We start from the raw sequence: 19426 nt of genomic DNA on the forward strand, positions 1-19426 counted from the left end.
ACTCTGGTTCAGAATTTGAAAAAACAACAACAACAACAACAACAAAAAATGTGGTTAAAACAATTGTATTATTTGAAAAGGCAAATGACATTCTGGTCCTATAGATGCTGGAGATCATAGATTCCCTATATCCCATAGTTGTTTCTATTTGGCTTTATAGTAAAATCATCTTGAAACATTAAACCCTAAACATAGCCTGTACATGACAGCAAAGAAACTTTCAGAAAAAGAATAAATTGCTGAATGCAAGTGTGGACTGTAATTTCTTGACATGGAATGGAAGCAGATGTGCCCAATTTAACATGTCGTTATTAAATTCACTTCCAACTGGCGTTTCTTCTCCTTTGGTGGGATGGAGGGGTGTTGGCACAAAGCTCTCTTTTCTGTTCATCAAGCAACCCTATTTTGGTGTGTGCCGTGAGAAGTTACTCTTGGGTCATACATTAATTTGGAATAAAGGTTTAAGCTCTAGCCCTAAGTTCTGTATTTTGTCACTGCTACACCTGCTTTTAAGAGTAGGCTGTTAAGTTGAGTCGCCCGTTCAAAAGCAGTAGGATGTAATCGCCTGCTGTATCTTTAGCATCCTTCAGCACCACTTATTAAAGTATAGCATAAACTTGCAAAAAGCAAGCAGTTGACACATATCGAGTCTTTACTATGGGCTGGGGACATTGGATCCATCACGGCTAATCACTGTAAGAGCAAAGCAAGATAGGCATTTTCTCCACTGTGATGGGGCCGTGGAACTGTAGCTCTGAGAGGTTAAGGCTCTTGCCTGTGGTCACGATTTAGAAACAGCCAAGCTAGCATTGTGAAGCTCTGACAGTGAAGCATGAGTGCTCTTCACCAGCACGGAAACATGGAGACCATCTCACATACACCTTTGTTTTCCAGTAGAAGAATGGTAGTGAGAGAAGTTAAGGGACCACCAGTGTCACACACTGGGCCACGACAGGAACTGAGGTTGCCTGGGGTGGAGGTGGGGAGAGACCTCCATGTGGTATGACCTGGAGGATGATGACAGAGAGGCAAGAACTTAGAAACGGCCCAGAATGTAATTTATCAGACTAAACGAAGATGCTGGAAGTCCATGCTTGTGCATATGTTTTGAGGTCTATTTCTAGGATATGGAAAGAAACTCCCAGGCTCCTTCACATCCTATTCTAAGGTGCCCATCAGGAGAAGAAGCGTGGCATTCAATGATTGGGGCCAACCTCCAAGGAGCTGTGAATGTCCATTCTTACTGGCCCAGGGAAACATTAATTTATATAATCCATGAATCTTACTCTTATCTTCTTACATAGAGCCTTCTGTGGTAGGGGTGAGAACACTGGACTTGTCTTCAGAATGCCTAGTTTGGATTTGGTGCTTGCAGTATACTACCTCTATCTCTTGTGGGAGGTGACCTCTCTTCTCTCTGACTCAGTTTCTTCGTCTGTAAAGCAGTACACTCACCTACCTCTTAGGGATGTTCCTGTATATCAGGTCTGGCCACAACTCGTATTTCTACCATGGAGAAAATTTGAACTGTTCCATCCCAGGTCCCTGAAGTGCTTTTCCCTCTTATGATTGTGATCATGTGCTTGTGAGGCTGGTGGGCTGGGAGGATGTCCACTGCTGGAGAACTTTGAGCAAAACTCCGGTGGAGGTCAACACACCAGATCTGCTTTTATACGGATCCTTCCAACACAATACTCTAATATTCTGAGCTGCATATTAAATACAGGCCAATGGGACTTGGGCCTAAAATGGTGATATATGAACACTTAGAAATATACAATTCACTCAAAGGAATGGTTCAAATGGCTAATAAATTTGGAATGGATACAAAGAAATACTTTTCCATGCAGAGTGCGGTGGACCTGTGGAATTCACAGCTGCAAGAGGTAATTGAGTCAAATGTCGTGGGTGGATTTCATAAAGAGCTGGTGTGGCAGACAGCTGCCCGGGCAATGCAAATTGTGCTGTTAAAATTATGCGCTGGTTAGGCATTCACCATTGTCACAAGGGGACAGAAGTCTCTAGGACTCGAGACATAAGTCGGGGTAGCAGCTATTTTTACTAGAGAGCCCTTTATTTTTCCAAAGTACTTTCTCACATCACTCCTCTGAAGTAGGAAACAAAACAAAACAAAACAAAACAGGAAGGGGGTGTAATGTTAACTTCTCTCTTTGAGTGTGTGTCGAAAGAGGCACTGGGAATGTTTGTCGTTTTTTTCCTCAAAAAGAAAAACATGATGCAAAGTTTCCTTTTATCTCAGGTAAGTCAAGTTCTCATGTAATTGCATGTTTTCCAGCTAAACTTTCCGAAGTGAAGTTTCTTCACAGCGACCCAATCCATTTTTCCCAGATAATTCTGTGAAAATGGAAGCACAATGCTCTTTTGCCTTTAAGTAATTCTGATGGTTCGTTTGGCCCTGAATCTGATGACTGAATGTGTCTTCAGAGGATCCTGGTCCTCCAAGCCCACCTAGAACCTTCCTGAATCTTCCAGAAGCTCTCTGGGATTGCTCTAGTCCTTGAACCATGCATATTCAGATAAAGGAAACAGGAAAGTAGAGCAAGTGTCTAGAGTGTTTAAAGCATTTTCCTTTGGGACCAGATTGGATGGACGCATCAAAATGAGAGATGCTGACATTCTGCTTTGTAGATGAAGCCTTAGTATTCATAAGGTCACAACCATTCTTCATTCTGTCTGCGTATTCTTGGCTTTTATTCCCTTATTCTGAAATCCTGGCATCAGCAACCCTTCAGAGGCAGTGGTCCAGCTTGTTGACCCCTGTTTTTCTGGCACGTTGTGTGTTTGGGTCGAAAGATAAGGAATTGTAATGATGACAAGGTGACTCTGCAGAGGACTTTGAAAAGCGTGGGGTAAAGGCTTCGGGGTGGCTCCCAGCTTGGGGGCTGCAGAAAGGCAGCCTGGCTGCTGACGTTGGCACCGGGTCCAGTTGTGCAGCCCTGTACAGACTTGTATTTTACAGAATGAACACTTATCCTTTTCACTGGTCCAAGGGGAGTCTGCATTGCCAACCCCCATGAAATAGGGCTCTTTTGCTCCAGGGAAAGACAGAACTCACAACGCATGGTTTTGGTGTTTCCTCTTTGTGAGTCTTCACTAACGGAAATCTCCACTCCTTGGGTATGAAACCAGAGAAGGCTTGTGAAGGACTACAGACCCTCAAAGACAGATGATGGACAAACCTGCCATCATTTGGGGTCTGTCAAAAGCTTCAGCTCATTCCCATGTTTCTGAGTCAGTAAAACCAAAAACATATTTTTCCAAACACATTTCCACCCTCCCATCATTTTAAAAATCCTGTGTAATTTAAGGGAAATTCAATCCATATGCTTTTGATTTGTTTACACGTGTATCATCAAAATACGTTTTTAAAGAGCTTTCGGAGATCCCAGAAGACTCCTCAGCCTTTTAAATGAGCCTTTTAAAAGCTTTTTTTCCCCTCTTAGTAAACAGGAGGTTGCATGCTGCCAAGGGTAAATGAACTTGAAAATGAAGAGGCTTGTGCTGGGCTCAGAATTTTAAATCTATCACTTCTGCTTGGGGTTTGAATTCTAAAATCAGCTCCTGGAGACTTGTCTCTGCATTGTTACAGGTCATGAGGCCAACAAGGGACTTGTTCTGTAATAACTGTATCTCCAGAGCAAGGGGCCAGGACCTTCTTCAGAAAACAGTGAGAAGAAAAGACAAGGGTAAGGTACCCACGTCCCTTCTCCTTTCACAAGAAAGGAAGAGAAAAAGAAATAAAGGAAGGAAGAAAGATGGAAAGAAGGGAGGAGAGAAGGGAGGAAGAAAAGAAGGAAGGAAGAAACAAAGAAAAAAACCCACCTCTAAAAACCCCAAATATCTCATCCTTCCCAAGTCCTATAAATGACCCTATAAAGTTAACCCAAGAAAATAACTGACATTGACATTTGCGTATATCTTTGGGACCATTAATGGTTCTTCTTCACAAAGTGCGCTGTGCTGCATGGTATCGTTGACTCATATGATTGAAAGTGTTTCCCATTTTACAGATGGGGCGACTGAGGCCCAATTGACACAGTGAGTGAGGGACAACACTGGGAATAGAGCTGTTTCTGGATTCGTGCTCATTCTACTTCCCTCACTGCTGTGTTCTCACCTCCATGCCGATTTTATAAATGAGGAAATGTAAGTGATGAGTAGAGTCATACCTCATCATGAGGAGGGACTACCACCTCTTTATTCTACCTTCATGGAACCCCCTCATTGTTTAGCAGTTAGCACAGAGGAGGAGTCAGTAATTATCTGCTGAGAGAAGGGACAGTTAGATCCATGTATACTAGAAGAAGAAACTCAGAGCTAAATATGCACACACACACGCACACACACATTCATTCTTAGAGGCATCAGGAATCTGGTTTTGCTTGAATTATTTGAGTCTCTTGTTTCTCTCTGATTTTCCTGCCCAGCCTGTTGCTTGGCTTTGTCAGATATTTCAGGCCAAAACATTTCCAGAATGATGTCATCAGCCAGATCTTCTTTCATATCAGAAATCAATGTCTTTAATCCTGCATCTCAAAGAAAGGGAAGGAACGACAAAGCAAAGCTTATAGATTATCCCACCGTCACTATTAAATGGGTCCTATCTGTCTAGCCTTCTCATGGAGGGAAAGGGTGGGAATGGAGCCACCAGCCAGAGCCTCAGTCTGGAGCTTCTACATTGGCAAAACTCAAACTAATCAGCTAGTCACAAACCTGTGACCTGGGTATGTTCACAGACTCATGCCTGCGCTGACATTTCTGATTTTAATCCAGCGTTTAACTGAAGGCTTTCATTTATCCTTGTTAGCAGTATTTGGTCTATCAGAAATAGCATATTTAAACACTAACAATTCATCTTGGAAACAAGAGGAGAGACAAGTGTTTGGCTGGCCAAAAAAGTTAGTTCACGGTTTTTCCATAAGATGTTACTTTTTGGCCAACCCAATACAATTTTTGCTTTTCTTGTTTCAACAATAACAGCAAAATCCCCCCAAACCTATTTAATATGCTAGGCAAAATTTGGTGGTAATGTATGTGTTTGTCTCTCTACTGAGATATAAATATATAAATACATGTTCTTTCCCATGTTCATATATACCCCAAATTTGCAAGGAGGAAAATCATTCTATAATAGGCCATGGTCTGCAGGTAACTGGAAGTTTCTATGAATTCTAGGAGTCTTCCACATATATAATTGGGAGGGATTTTCCTCAGAAGACCAGAAGAAGCTGGTCAGATCAGCGGGCAAAGAATTTTGATCACAGCAATAGAGCTCGGTAAGAGATTTCATCCTGTAGAAGCAAGAACCTTGGATACACTGGTGTTTGTGTTGCCACATCTTCTTTGATTTCACTTTACTTTAAATGTTCTCGTGGTTGGAGGGTAAGGTTAGAGCTCATCTGGTCCAGTGTTTCTGCAAGTTTTCTGAATATAAGACCCAGTGGAGGTCTGGGCCTCCGTCCATACCAACTAAGTCAGCATCTCCAGGGCAGACCTGACTATGAGCATATTTAAGAAGCCCTCCAAGTAATCTGTATCATTAGGGAGGAAATACTGACCCAGTACCTGTGAATACATGCAGCTAGTTAGTGGTGGAACTGGGCGGACACTGAGGCCCCCTCATTCTAAACCAGGCTTTCTCTACTTTACCCACCTGTGTCTTTGATGAGCAAAATTGGGCTTTCTAGAAAGATCCATGTGCAGGATTTAGGAGGCTGAAGTTCTGGACCTGTGTGTCCTTGTGGAAGTGTCTTCAATTCTCTCAGTCTTGAATCCCCATCTATATAAGTCAGAGCTAAGATAAGATCTCAGAGGCCTTTTCCAGCTTTCTCCTCCTAAGAGACAATTGGAATTGCTGCTGGACATCCCCCAAAGCAGCGGCTGCTTCTTATTGATCTCTGATTCCCTAGCACCCAGCATTTAAACTCAATAAATGTTTGTAGAAATAAAATTAAATATGAATGTAGCATATTGAATCATGTGGTCCTCAATACAAAACTTTTTCATGTTCTTGTCTTTTCCAGGCTTTTATGTGTAACAGTGATTGTTATAATAGTAAACCTGTAGTAACAGAGCAGTACTGTTGTGAAGGTTTATTATATACGTGGGCATTTTGTTTCTCTGGCACATCCTTGAAAATTCTATCTTTGGATTTGAGTCATTTAAAAATGAGTCACTATCTTTAAGAACTCCTAGGGAAGGAACCTCTTACCTTTTCTCCAATGTCCAACCTGAAATATGAGGCATTTAAGTCACAGCCTCTGTTTTCTTTAAAAAAGAAAAACAGACAAAATTGTTGTTTTCCATTTAGCATATTCACATGTCCTGGGGAACAGGCCATTTCCAGGGAAGTATGTTATGATTTAAAGCCTTACAACTTCCAAATTCATTTAAGAAACCTGAGAGGTCAGCCCATCCTTTTCGAGGCTGCTATTAATTTAAACCTCCTGTGTGGGTACAATACAGGTGCAAGGTTTTAAAGGAGTCAGGAAATGAGGCAATGAGAGCCATCGGGCACTGGCCTGAAACATGACTTCATGACTCCCAGGATGGCCCGAGCAGGAGCGGGACCAGAGGAGAGTCACGTGTGGATAGAATTCTTCAGGTAAAGCTAGCAGGTCGGTAGGAATTCTTTTTCTCCATCTGGTCCATTTGATGGCTTCACAGGATGATGGGGGGAGCTGGAGAGGATGAGGGAAGTGGTGAGGAGGAAGAGCTAGCATCTAATCAGCATGGACAGGCTGTGAAGTCCTAATTCAAGCTCTCTGCTGGCTTCATCTTGATCATGTTAAAAGGAGATGAAACTTCCCAATGCTGCAGCCTCTGGCACATTCTTTATCCATATTTTGAGAAAGAAAGGCAGTCAACAAAACAAGGAATGCCAAATGTGTGATACTTTGCAGACCTGGGGAGGGAACCTTTTTTTTAAGTATGTAGTTAAATGCTGTGATCATTTGGTCCTTTTTCAAGATTTTAAGTAAACTGTTTGAAATGAAATTGTTAGCACCAGGGTTGTGTCAGAAAGCAAAATTCATGACTCTTCGCCAGCTTTCTTACGCGAACGTGTAGGGGTGTTATTTGTGAACTGACACCTTCAAGAACATTCTCAGGAATGATCGGTACACAGGTGAGACTTCCCAGAGACCACCGGTTCATTACAGATATAACCTTTCACAGGCAACGATGCAAAGAAAGATTCGGCTAACTCGGCGACTTGAGTTCCAGAAGATGCTAGAATAGGGCCTTTAGAAGAACATCTGAAGGGTACCACCTGCCCCCTCCCCACCCAAAGCCACCTTTTCTCCATTTTCAATCTCTCTCCTGTTTCCCCACATGGTGTTGACCTCTCTCCAATCCAGCTCCCATTTCCAAAGACTGGAACTTTTGTCTTTGCCTGCATACATTTCTAGTGGTGGCATTCTATTGATAATTCTCTTCTTCAATTAGAATACAAATCCCTGAAAGGAAAGAAACGTGCTTATCCTTTTATTTGTACCCTTTTATTTGTGCTACTTCACAAAATGTCCTATATGAGCTCAAACGCGGTTGCTAACTTGACCGATGAGATAACCTTGTCTCGTTGGAGAGTCTGCCTGATTTGGGCACACTTTTCAGACTTTGTCACATCACCACACTTGTACAAATGTCCTGAATGGATCATGAGTTGCAAATCTGTTGACAAATCTTCCAGGACAAAATGAGAGAAAAGTTAAAGCTGAGAAGAGGGCTTAGGTTGAAGACTCCCAAATATAAGGGGCTCTTCTAGTTGTTTGCATGTTTTGCCTATAAATATGATGGTGGAGATTGTATCTCTTTCATCTGTAAAATAATTGGTATAATGCTTTCTGTGAAATGGGCAGCATTAACATTTGTAGGATAGAACTGGGAAAATACTTGAATCACTTCAATTTCTGTTATGGCTACCATCGTCTTCATTCTTTCTGGCTGAGAAACTGATGAAGATTAGACTGAACCTCCATTTGTCCAGTTCAAAACCTGTGTCTGAGCCAGGTGGGAAGAACCACAGACCTTGGTGAAGCTGATACCTGGGAACCTGAGTGTGCCCGCCTAATCTGCATAGTAATTTCATTCATACACATCTTCACTTTCCCTTGGCAGGGGGGATTTTGGTGATGGCAGTCTCCAAACAACCCACTTACATGAATTCACTGACAAGCAGAGTTGAATAAAAATGTAAAGTGTACCCTCCCAGCCAAATGGACCAGAAGAACAGTTACAGCCAACATAAGAGAATTCATATTCTCATTCGTTGGATACCCAGACTCCTAAGTCTTTCATAAAAGTCAGAAGAAAGATCTCCAAGAATAGAAAAGAGTGGAGTAAGAGGCTCTTCAGACCAGCTGAGAAAGCCAGCAAGATTTGCCATGGATCAGACTAATGTGTATTTGGGAAGTATCTATGCCAAGGAGACCACTTGTACACTAAAATTCTGGTCTTTGTAATAAAAAAAGTTTTGCTTTTTGGAAAGATTAATAACATCCACAGATGAATAAGTGCTCCAGGTGCCTTCTTTCTAAATGGCTTACAAGTTTGGGGTGGCAGAAAAAGAATGGAGATGGTGATCCATGCTTTGCACACATGAAAATTCCATGTGTTACTTCTGTTTTCTGGGTCTAGCCTTCTCTTCTTTGGGGGGTTTTAGTCACTGGAGACACATGAATTAGTTGCAAAGCTAAATTCTGCTTAGTCTTAATAGAAGAATGCAGGGCATAAGGGAAATTCCAGGGTGAAGACACCTCCCTAGGGACAAGATGCAGATGGGCACACTCACTGCCTCCACGACTGCCACCCTGATCCAAGCCACCGTCATCTTCCATCTGGATGACTGTGCTAGCCCTCCCATAGGTCTCCCTGCTTCTCAACCTTCCTACCCACCCTTGTTTTTAATACCAGAGCCAGAGTAAGTCTTTTACAATGAAAATAAGAGAATGTCAAGTTTCTGAACTCCCACGATAGGTTAAGATATGGGATGCCCGGTTAAATTTGAATTTCAGATAAATAATGAACAATTTTTAGCATAACTGTCTCTAAAGTTTCATGGGACATATTTACACTAAAAAATTATTTCTTTGTGTTGCTTTCCTATTGCTATAACAGTTTGTATTACTTTCCTATTGCTATAACAAAGTTGCACAAATTTAGCGGCTTAAAACCCCACAAATTTATTATCTTACAGTTCTGGAGATCAGAAGCTAAAAATCAAGGTGTTGACAAGATTGAGTTCCTTCTGGAGGCTCTCGGAGAATATCTGCTTCCTTGCTTTTTCTAGGTTATTGAGGCAGCTTGAATTCCTTGGCCCGTGATGCGTTCCTTCATCTTCAAGGGCAACCATCACATCACTCTAACCTCAACTTGGCCCATCACATCCGCTTCTCCAACTCGTCTGCCTCCTTCTTCTGTTTCTTAAGGGTCCTTGTCATGACATTGGGCTCACCCCACTAATCCCAGATAATATTCCCATCTCTAGACCTTTAACGTAATTATATCTGCAAAGTCCCTTTCGGCATATAAGGTAACAGTTTCCATATAAAGTAATAAGTTCTTGGCATGAAGATGTGGACATTTGGGGGGAGTCATTGTTCTTTCTATCGCAGTGTTTATCAGAAATTAAAATTTCACTGGTATCCTGTGTTTTTATTTGATAAATCTGCCCCCCCTCCCCGCCCATGGCGTCCATCTTACTCAGAGGAAAAGACCATTCCCCTCCACTGACTTGCAGAGCTCCCCATGATGTGACCCCTCATTCACTCCATTCTAGCCACACTGCCTTCTTTCTGTGCCTTGAATGCTTTCAGGCATGCTCCTTCTTAGAATTTTTTCTTGGCGTTCTCTCCCCTCCACCCCACCCATGCCATCTCTGCATGTCCCACTGCCTCATTGCCTTCACATCCTTGGAAGTGTCACCTTTTCCATGAAGCTTTCCCTCAATTCTCTCTCTACCAACCACTGGCGCTCCCTAAACTCCCTCACTTTATTTTTCTTCATAACACTAACCACTATCTGAAGGGCTGTCTATTTTGCTTTTGTATTTTGTTGATTGCCTCTATTTTCATCTACTCTTTGGCCACCACTAGAATATATGTTCCAGGAGGATTTTATGCCTTCGTATATCTCCCATGCTTAAAGAGTCCCTAACACATCAGAGGCACTCAATAAGTATTTGTTGGATGAATGAATGAACGAATGAATGAATGAACAAATGACATATTTCTGGAGTGGATGAAGTTATGGCCTATCTTTTCTTGCCAGATCTAAGAAGTATTTTGTTGCTCATATTTTGTGCATTGAAGTGAAACCTAAACAAACTATCTTAATAAGCTCATCTAAAAATAGGAGTGATTCCTGCCTTGTGATTTATAGGAATCTATTAATGATTACATAAGATTGGGAGGCAAGCAGTTATTATTGCTTTTGCAACAGCTGCCCTTCCCCTGCTCTGATACTCTAAAGCAGTTCCAAGGCATAACTGTCACATTTCTCATTTTAGTGGCTAGGCTTGGTTCCAGCGAATTAAAATTTTCATGTGGTCTTTGTGATTAAACTAATAACAAACAAGCTTCAAGAAGCCACTTTCAAAGTCTTCTAATTCATTTTTTTCTTAAATGTGGAGTACTTCTTTATTAAATCTTCCAACTATGCAATTTTTATAGATTTGAATGGTACCATTCTGGAGAATTTACATGAACATTTTTCTTAGGGTCAAGGGCCTTAAGGAGAATTGATGGAGATTAAGAAGAGAGAGGATGGAGGCTTTCCTTCAATATAACCCTTTCTAAGAATATATCACCGTGAGTCTGGATTCCATATTTGGCAGTTCATACAAGAGTCTTGTGGAAGTCTTGCTGACTTATGTTTCTGAACCAACATTTCTAACAATCTGACAATAGGGCTTCCAAGAAAGAAAGCAGATTTCAAAACACTCCTAAAGAAAGAAAATAAGGACAAAAGATTATAATGGAAGTTTCTGGAATACTTAAGTCTCTCAATAAATATTCGAATGAATGAACGAATAATTAAATGAACACATCCATGAATAAAAGACCTCAACAGCGACATTTCTGGTTACCCCAGAAAGTCCAGCATCTGTGACTCTCCACATGTATTGTGTCTTGTCTGTTATTATTTCTAACATAGATATTGCCTTTTATCTCAGAATATAACCAGATGGAAGCCCTCTGGCTCAGACAGTTTTTAGAATGCAGACAGTAAACGTTTATGTAGGCAAGGATGCCCCACTCTCTGAACTGCTCCATGGTTTATCTTAGAATCCCAAGCATTTGAAATGAATACATTCCTCTTTCTCCTGCTGACATGGGAGGCAAGTGAAAGATCTGCTGCCTAATATTAGACAGAAAAACAGAGTTATGTCAAAGTCATGTGCCTTTCTCGCTTCCTCCAATGCGCCAGATCATTCTCTTCTCCAAATTCTGTAGCATTTAACAGGTGGAATTTGGCATTTTGACCCTTCACTACATCCTATTATATATTTTCCCAAAGTATAAGTCTTGGGTAACCAACAAGATTGGACAGTATAGCATTGTGGAAAGATTTAAGGCTTTGGAGAGTGAAGACCAGTAGGCAAATCCTGAATTGTGCTATCAGTAGATGCAGGTTAGTTATTTTTCTCCATTCTATTACATTGCATTTCTATCTATAAAATGGGAATAATAATCCATGCTTCATGTAGCAAGAACGACACAAGACAATGTGTGTTGAAAGGATTAGCAGTGAACCACAACATAATATGTGCTCAATACGTATTTATTTTTCTCTCTAAAGCACAAAAGCTGTGACTCACATCACCCACAGCTTAGGGAGAAGCAGGGAGGAAGTGCTCATAAGTAAGGATGGATTGTTTGATTATAATTTGATTATTGAGCTTGGGAAGCATTTCAAATTTTTGATTCTCTGTCCTTAGTCAAAAGTAAACTAGAGTTTTACCTTTTATCAAGGGTCAGCCTATGAACTGTAAATAGGATGGCACTCTTCTCACACCAGGAAGTCCCTCTAACAAGTAAGAGAGGATTTTAGAAAGGACGGTTTTCTGGAGGCTAGACATGGAAGATATTTCCACCACTAAGCAGCCTTAAAAGGATGCACTTCTTGCAGCACAGAGTACTGATTTCTTCTTCAGGAAGATACCATCTTTTCACCTTTCAAAGCACCTGGACAAACCAGGTGATAGGTGTAAACATACCTGGGTTTTCATTTATTGAAACTATCAGAAAAGAACTTGCCAAAATTGAAATAATGCTTTCCCACCAAAAAGGAACATTGTGTGCTGAAAATAAAATATTTTCCTGTCTTGCTAATACCCATATCTAAACCTGCTGGGCCTCTGCATTTTTCTAGGTACTTCAGAGACACAGGCTACAGGGGATGAGGAACATTTGCGTGAAATGTGGGTGGCGTGCAAAGGTGTCACCAAAGTTCAGCCTTTGCGCTCTTTAACCATTGGGTTGGAAGATGCAGCTCTGCCCTTCTGTGGATTCAGAAGTGGGGTAATGTGTGGGTGTGCCACTCATGACAGCAAATTTCCCCAGTGTATCTGCCTCTTTTTCAAATCACTTGGTTATGGGCCATTGAGATTGACATTTATTACCACCTAGGGCTTTTCCAATGCCTGCACGCTTACACACCCACGCTTACTATTTAAAAGTCAGATCATGTTTCTGTTTTAAAACAATATAAATTTAGCCCGGTGGCCTGCCTTATTCACACAATCAGCTCTAAATGCCTTTTTGGTTTAAAAAGTAAAGATTTATCATCATTGATGATGTTTAGAAAGGATACAATATAGGCTCATCATCATCACTATATACACTTATATAAGCTGCTACTGTGTGACAAGCATCATATTTATTGAATTAAATTAAATTAATTATTTATATTATTATTGTATTATTTCATTTCCATGCCAACTTTGTGAAGCAGGTATTGGCATTATTCCCATTTTACAGATGAGGTTACTGAGTGCTAGACAGGTTAGGAAACCTGTCCAGAGGTCACACAGCTAGTTCTTGGTAAAACTGAGAAAGAAATCATATTCGTCTTCTAAGGCTGCCATAATGAAGTACCACAAACGGGGAGGCTTAAAACAGCAACTGTTATTGTCTCACAGTTCTGGAGGCTAGAAGTCTGAGATCAAGGTGTCAGCAGGGCCGTCCTCTCTGTGAAGCCTTATGAAAGTATTCTTTCTTGCCTCTTCCAGCTTCTGGTGGCCCCAGGGGTTCCCTGGCCGGCAGCTGTGTAACTCCAATCTCCACTTCCACCTTCACACGGCGTTCTTCCATCTGTGCCTACGTGATTCTGTGTCTTTAAACAGCATTCTCCCTGTGTGTCTGTGTCTGTGACCAAATTTCCCTCTTCTTATTAAGGACACCACTCATATTGGATTAAACCAACCCTAATGACTTCATCTTAACTTGATTACATCTGCAAAGACTATTTCCAAGTAGGGTGATATCTCATCCACAGGTTCTGGGGGTTAGGACTGCTAAATATCTTATTTTTTGGTGGAGGGGGATAGGGACACTATACTACCCATAACAAAAATCCAGTCCGGGGCTTCCCTGGTGGCGCAGTGGTTGAGAATCTGCCTGCCAATGCAGGGGAAACGGGTTCAAGCCCTGGTCCGGGAAGATCCCACATGCCGCGGAGCGGCTAGGCCCGTGAGCCACAACTACTGAGCCTGCGCGTCTGGAGCCTGTGCTCCGCAACAAGAGAGGCCGCGATAGTGAGAGGCCCGCGCACCGCGATGAAGAGTGGCCCCCGCTTGCCACAACTAGAGAAAGCCCTCGCACAGAAACGAAGACCCAACACAGCCAAAAAAAAAAAAAAAAAAAATCCAGTCCGTCTGGTTGTAGAATCCATTTTTTCATGGATTCTTCGCTGGAGGCAAATTCCTAAAAGGTTTTGCTCAGTGGGGGTGGACAGACTCTGGAGGGATGCGCTCTGCAGAAAAGGGTGCTCACTGAGGTACAGGATTTCCGACCTGTTTATCCATCACCTGACTCTACAGAGACCGTTCAAACCCACCAACAGACCAAGACTCTACTAAACAAAGAAAATAAGTCTGTACCAAATTCTGACTTGGGGTTCCTTTTACTCCCCAACTTTCACCAAAACTCCTTGGCTTCTAATGGTCCGCAACAAGAGAGAGCAGGGGCTTCCTCTGTTGCCCAGAGACCGCGTGGGTGGGGCGGTTGCTAGAGAGCCACGTGGCTGCCCTTTGCGGGGCAGGGGGCGAAGCTGCTGAATCGACAGGGTCTGGGCGCTGCAGCCTGGGAGAGCTTCACCTGTCTCAACTCCTCTAGGCACAGATTCCTGCCACTAGACTGCTGGGGTAGCCAGACTGGAATCTTTTTAAAGGTTAGCAACTTTGCCTGATGCCATCTGTCTTTCTCTCTCTCTCTGTGTGCTTGCTCCTGATTCTGTACAATGTGCAAATTTAGAGCTTCCTTGGAACAATGCCGAGGGAACAAACCTCAGCTCTGGCTTTCAGTCACCCCCAACTCTTTGTGGCAGCAGGGAATGGTTGGAGAATACAATGACATGAGTAACTGGGACAAAATTTTACAAACTGCTAAGGGACCCTTAATTTTTCTGTTGGGGAAACTGAGGACTACAGGATTTAGTGCACGACCAAGGTCACATAGTTAGTGAGAGGCAAAACTGACACTAAGCCTTAGGTCTCTCTGATTCCCAATCTAGAGATCTCTTCAATAAATTAATGAATCGGTGCATTTTATAAACCTTTTCCTTTTCAAAGGGCTTTCAAAAAGCATTTCATCTTTTCCTCCCCACCACATAGTAATAAGAGAATTGATTCGAATCCATTAAGAGTAGCTCAGCACCTGGCATATGCCCTTCGTACAAACCAATCTGGATTCAATTCTGCAAATGTTCTCTCTCAAGTCTCACATATTTTTGTTTATTCCTCTGTACCTTTGTATTCTGTTCAGGGTTAGCAAAGTTCAGAATTTGTTTTCCACGCAATGGATGGTTTGGCTCCTGATAAGGGTTCCATGCTCTCCAATGCTTCCTGGAACTCACTACAGCAATAGACCCCAAGGCGACTGACTGCCCATGTGCTTACGACTGGCAGTTGCTGCCTTTATTACTTTAGAATGCTCACCTCCCTCTCTGTTTCTGAGCTCATCTTTCTACCCCTGGCGGTTGTGACTTTTGCCATTGCTCTGCCATAAGATATCTGAAAAGAACACAGGCTTTGAGTCATATAGATGTGGCTTTGAACCTGGCTCTGTCACTAACTGAGCACGTGACATCTGTGTTCTCACAGGTACAAAATATACCAAAACAACAGAAGGTACGCAACCTTTCTTAAAAAGGTGTGATGGTTAACAGGATAACAAAGGTTGAGTGCCTGGCACATAGTAGGTATTCAATAAATACTAGCTCCCCTCTAAGAAACCACGTGGGAAGGTTGTGCTGAAGGTCCATGCTCCTTTGCCTCGGCTAATGTTTGAGGTTATTCAGATTATGAAACGATAGAGGCACATGTCGTATCAGCATTTAGAGGAGCGGTTTTGACACTCCCTGAAGATGTATGGGTGGGGCAAAAGCATAGCAAAAATCCCAGCAAGACTGCATGATGTCTGAGGACCCTTCCAGCTCTGATACCATATGATGCTAGTAGTTTCTGTGAACACTTTTTAGAAGAGCCTGAAAGAGATTAGGACAGTAAGAGAGAGAGCTGGGGACAGTTGGAAAACTATGTATCATTGACTAAAAGAAAGAAAGTTGAATTTGTTGCATGTCAGTCATATGCCAGGTACTTCTTACTTTGTGTTTTCACAAATGTTATCCCATTTAGTGTTCGGAAGAACCTATAAGGTACGAATTATTATCCCATTTTTCAGATGACAAAATCTAGGCTCAACTTGTCCTAGTAGCTCATCTAAGTTGTGCATCTCGTTCATGATGCAGAGAAATGTGAATTCAGGTTTCACATTCCATGGTGTCTCTTAGGAAGGCTGAGCCAAGCAACATGCTGGTGGGGCTCAGGCTGAAGGTTTGGAGAAAAGGATTCAGGCAAAGCTGGGGAGCCCCAGTCACTGCTCCCTTTCCCTGACTGCAGTAGCGGATGGTTTCACTGGAATAGGGACACCTGCACCCCTCTTTGGGCATTTTTTTGAGACGATAAATGACATTTTGGGGCAAAGGGATTGCAATCGATAAGACCAGGTGTCCTTGTTGGAAGGCATGGCCAGGTGATGCTCAGAGTAAATATTCCTGAGGTCCCATGAGATTCTCCTCCCTGACCATCAGGACAAGCCCTACGAGTGAATGCAGAGTACATAGGCGCTCATATTTGCAGTCCATTATGGCTTATAAGCAGCCCCAACTTATTTCCAGGGGGTGAATTAGACAAAATGGCAATGACCATTGGAAATGAGAGAAATTGATTATGTACAAGGTTTATTCCTTCTTCAAAATGATTTGATCTTCCTTACCATCCATGTAACTTATTTCTTTGAAGTTTGGTCTGTTTTTCTTCACAAAAGACCTATAAGACATAAGCATTTACATTTAAATGTCTTGAAAGAAAAATAAACATCCTCGCAGGGTTATCTGCTGTACAAAAATCAAATCCTTATAGGTAGCTTTGGAAAAGTCATAGTCTAACTTGGTATTTTTTACTTCTCAAGTGACCCATTAGAATATTTTTCTGATGCACTTGAAATTGGTAATTTTATTTATTAAAGGTCTTTGAGTCTATAAATGCTGACTTAAAAAAATAGAAATTACTGTAACTGTGGATGTCTTTTTCCTTGAACTTGGTGATCAAGGTGGGGGACAAATACTGGGATGAGTCTTGTTACCCCCAAACCACTCACCTAAAGCATTGCCAATTTCCTTCCAGCCCAAACTAGTAATAACTTACACCTGAGTTAAGGAAATCTTCACCCTTGGCTTGTAGAGCTTGGCTGAAGACCAAAGAGTGGCCTGAACCTCTGGGTCCAGTGGGTGTCACTTCTAGATGAACCATATTTCTTGAGCTTTTTCATTAGCCTTGGATGGGCGGGTTCATATTTTTCTCTACCAAGGGAAAAACTGTTTCAAGAACCAAAGTAGAAAACATCTATTTTTCTTTGCTCTGTCTTTCTTTTGTTTCCCTTTTATCAAATACCATCTGGAAAACATGGAGAGATATATTGTGATATATGAATGTGTTCAGCATCATCGCTGGAATAAAGAGAGAGTTTAAAGCACAGTAAAGGGAAAATTATAGGATGAGCTGGTGGATTTTAACAGGCTAATGAGAGGATCATCAGCCAGTTCCAAGTATTCCCTAAAACTAGATGTGCATTTAGCTGTTTTTGCTTTATTATTTGTTGAATTTCAGGATTTACGTATGTATCTTATTGAAAACACAGAAAGATACCCTAGTAATTAAAGTTAGGTTGGCTTTTATCATTTCAATAGAATTTAGACAGCAAGTGACTATATTACAGGCAGTTGGCCTAGAGATTAATTTATGCTAGTTTCATATACATGAGTGCCTCCAAGTTTATATTATTTTAACCAAGTCACTCCCGGGGATTGGAAGGAAAACAAATGGTTGTTTGCTGATACCCCCATGCTATATTATTGTGGCATTTGTCCTCAGCTAGTGAGATCTCTTCTTTTCCCAAAGTACCTCTAATGGGTTTGATAATAAATGCCAACAAATTTCTTGGAGACTGCCTGTTTTATAACTGTGACAGTTTGGGGATTACAGGACAACCAATATCTAGTCCCTATGGCGTGCATTCACTTAGAAGGGCTAGGACCTCTGCAAAACTCTTTGAAAGATCACATCCTTCTTGGGCTTTGAGTGTTTGTGTCCTGGGGTGTTTCAGGGTTGACCCTGGACAGCATCGTGGTTATTAGTTCATGGTGTTCTTGGGAGGCGTTTGAAGTCAGCTGGAGCCCTGCTGATAGAGCTGCTGAGTGCAGCGTCGCATCGACATAATTTCATGATGTGTTTGCATCGAGGGCTCTGGTGCCCTTTCTGAGTGAGGTAAGCACTTTTGGAGCCAGCGCTGACAAAAGTTAGCTGCTTGTTACCCACTTTGCAGGAGGCTTTCTGTTCTCCTGCTTCCCGGATTTTTTTCCCTCTTAGTTTCTCCACCAGTGATACCTTCTGATGTGCATTATTGGTGCTTATTGTTCAATGGTTTAGAAGTTGAAATGTAGCCAGAGATTTTCTTTCCATGCACCATTAATGATGTAAACCAGAGAGCTTCCTGCAAAGAAGATATGAAGTATTCTTTACTAAAATGCTGGAATTTTTTCATTTCATTAAACTAGTTTATTTATTTCATTCATCTAGGGACACTCTAGATTTCTGCGGCACCCAGGAGTTGGGGATGTCCTACAAACCCATCGCCCCCACCCCCAGCAGCACCCCTGGGCCCGGCACCCCGGTCCCTACAGCCGGAAGTGTCCCATCGCCGGCTCGGTGCGAGAGCCGCTGCCCCTTTCAGACCACTGTTTAACGACTGTGGACCGCCCTCCATGGGCTACGTGCAGGCAATGAAACCACCTGGCGCCCAGGGCTCCCAGAGCACTTACACCGGCCTGCTGTCGGTCATAGAGGAGATGGGCAAAGAGATCCGGCCCATCCGACCTATGCTGGCAGCAAGAGCGCCATGGAGCACCTGAAGAGAGGCATCATCCATGCCCGGGCCCTAGTCAGAGAGTGCCTGGCAGAGACAGAGCGGAACGCCCGCACGCAACAGGACTCGACTCCGTCTCAGCATCTGGACCTTTCCGGGCCACTGCAGAGCACCTGCTTCTCCCTGGCCTTCACCCCGCGTTGCACCTCCCATCCTGGGCTTCCCGTCCTGTGTCACTTGGTGGGTGCCCTCCAGGAGCCAGTGGGCGGCTCTCACTCCAGTTGGCAGCACTAACTGGAAACCCCCAAAGGAGTTAGCAGCGAGGTCACTGCGAATCCCACCCACGACCTGCCAAGGGTGTTGATCCAACTGGAGCTTTCTCCTTTCTGGGGCCCCCACCACTCAGCAGTTACCCAGGACTTCTCACCACTTTTCCCAGACCCCTTCTCCCCAGCAGGGCCTCAGAAGGCCTGTCGCCTCCCAGCCCTGTCTCCTGGGCCATGGCGACTCTTTTCTCAGTGCGTCTTTTGCTAAATATGCCCTTTTTGTCTAAATAAAAGATAATTTGGAAAAAAAATATTTGATATTCATTAAATAAAAATAATACAGTTTTCCCTACATTTATTTGAAGAACTGCTCCTTTGATTAAAATCCTGAAAATGTGTAACCATAGTGGGGGAAACAGTTTCACTTTGACAGCGGTGATCGCACTGGCCTGAGGGTGATTCCACTCCCACTACTAGAGGCTGATTCTGTCCCAG

General features: G+C 42.6%; 1 pseudogene; it reads left to right on the forward strand.

Annotated features, from left to right (window-relative positions):
* Nucleotides 1–18416: 18416 nt before the first annotated feature.
* Nucleotides 18417–18959, forward strand: LOC133075103 (cyclin-dependent kinase 2-associated protein 2-like; annotated as a pseudogene).
* The last annotated feature ends 467 nt before the right edge of the window (nt 18960–19426 follow it).

This window comes from Eubalaena glacialis, chromosome 15, assembly GCF_028564815.1.
Source record: "Eubalaena glacialis isolate mEubGla1 chromosome 15, mEubGla1.1.hap2.+ XY, whole genome shotgun sequence".
Classification (NCBI taxonomy): Eukaryota; Metazoa; Chordata; class Mammalia; order Artiodactyla; family Balaenidae; genus Eubalaena; species Eubalaena glacialis.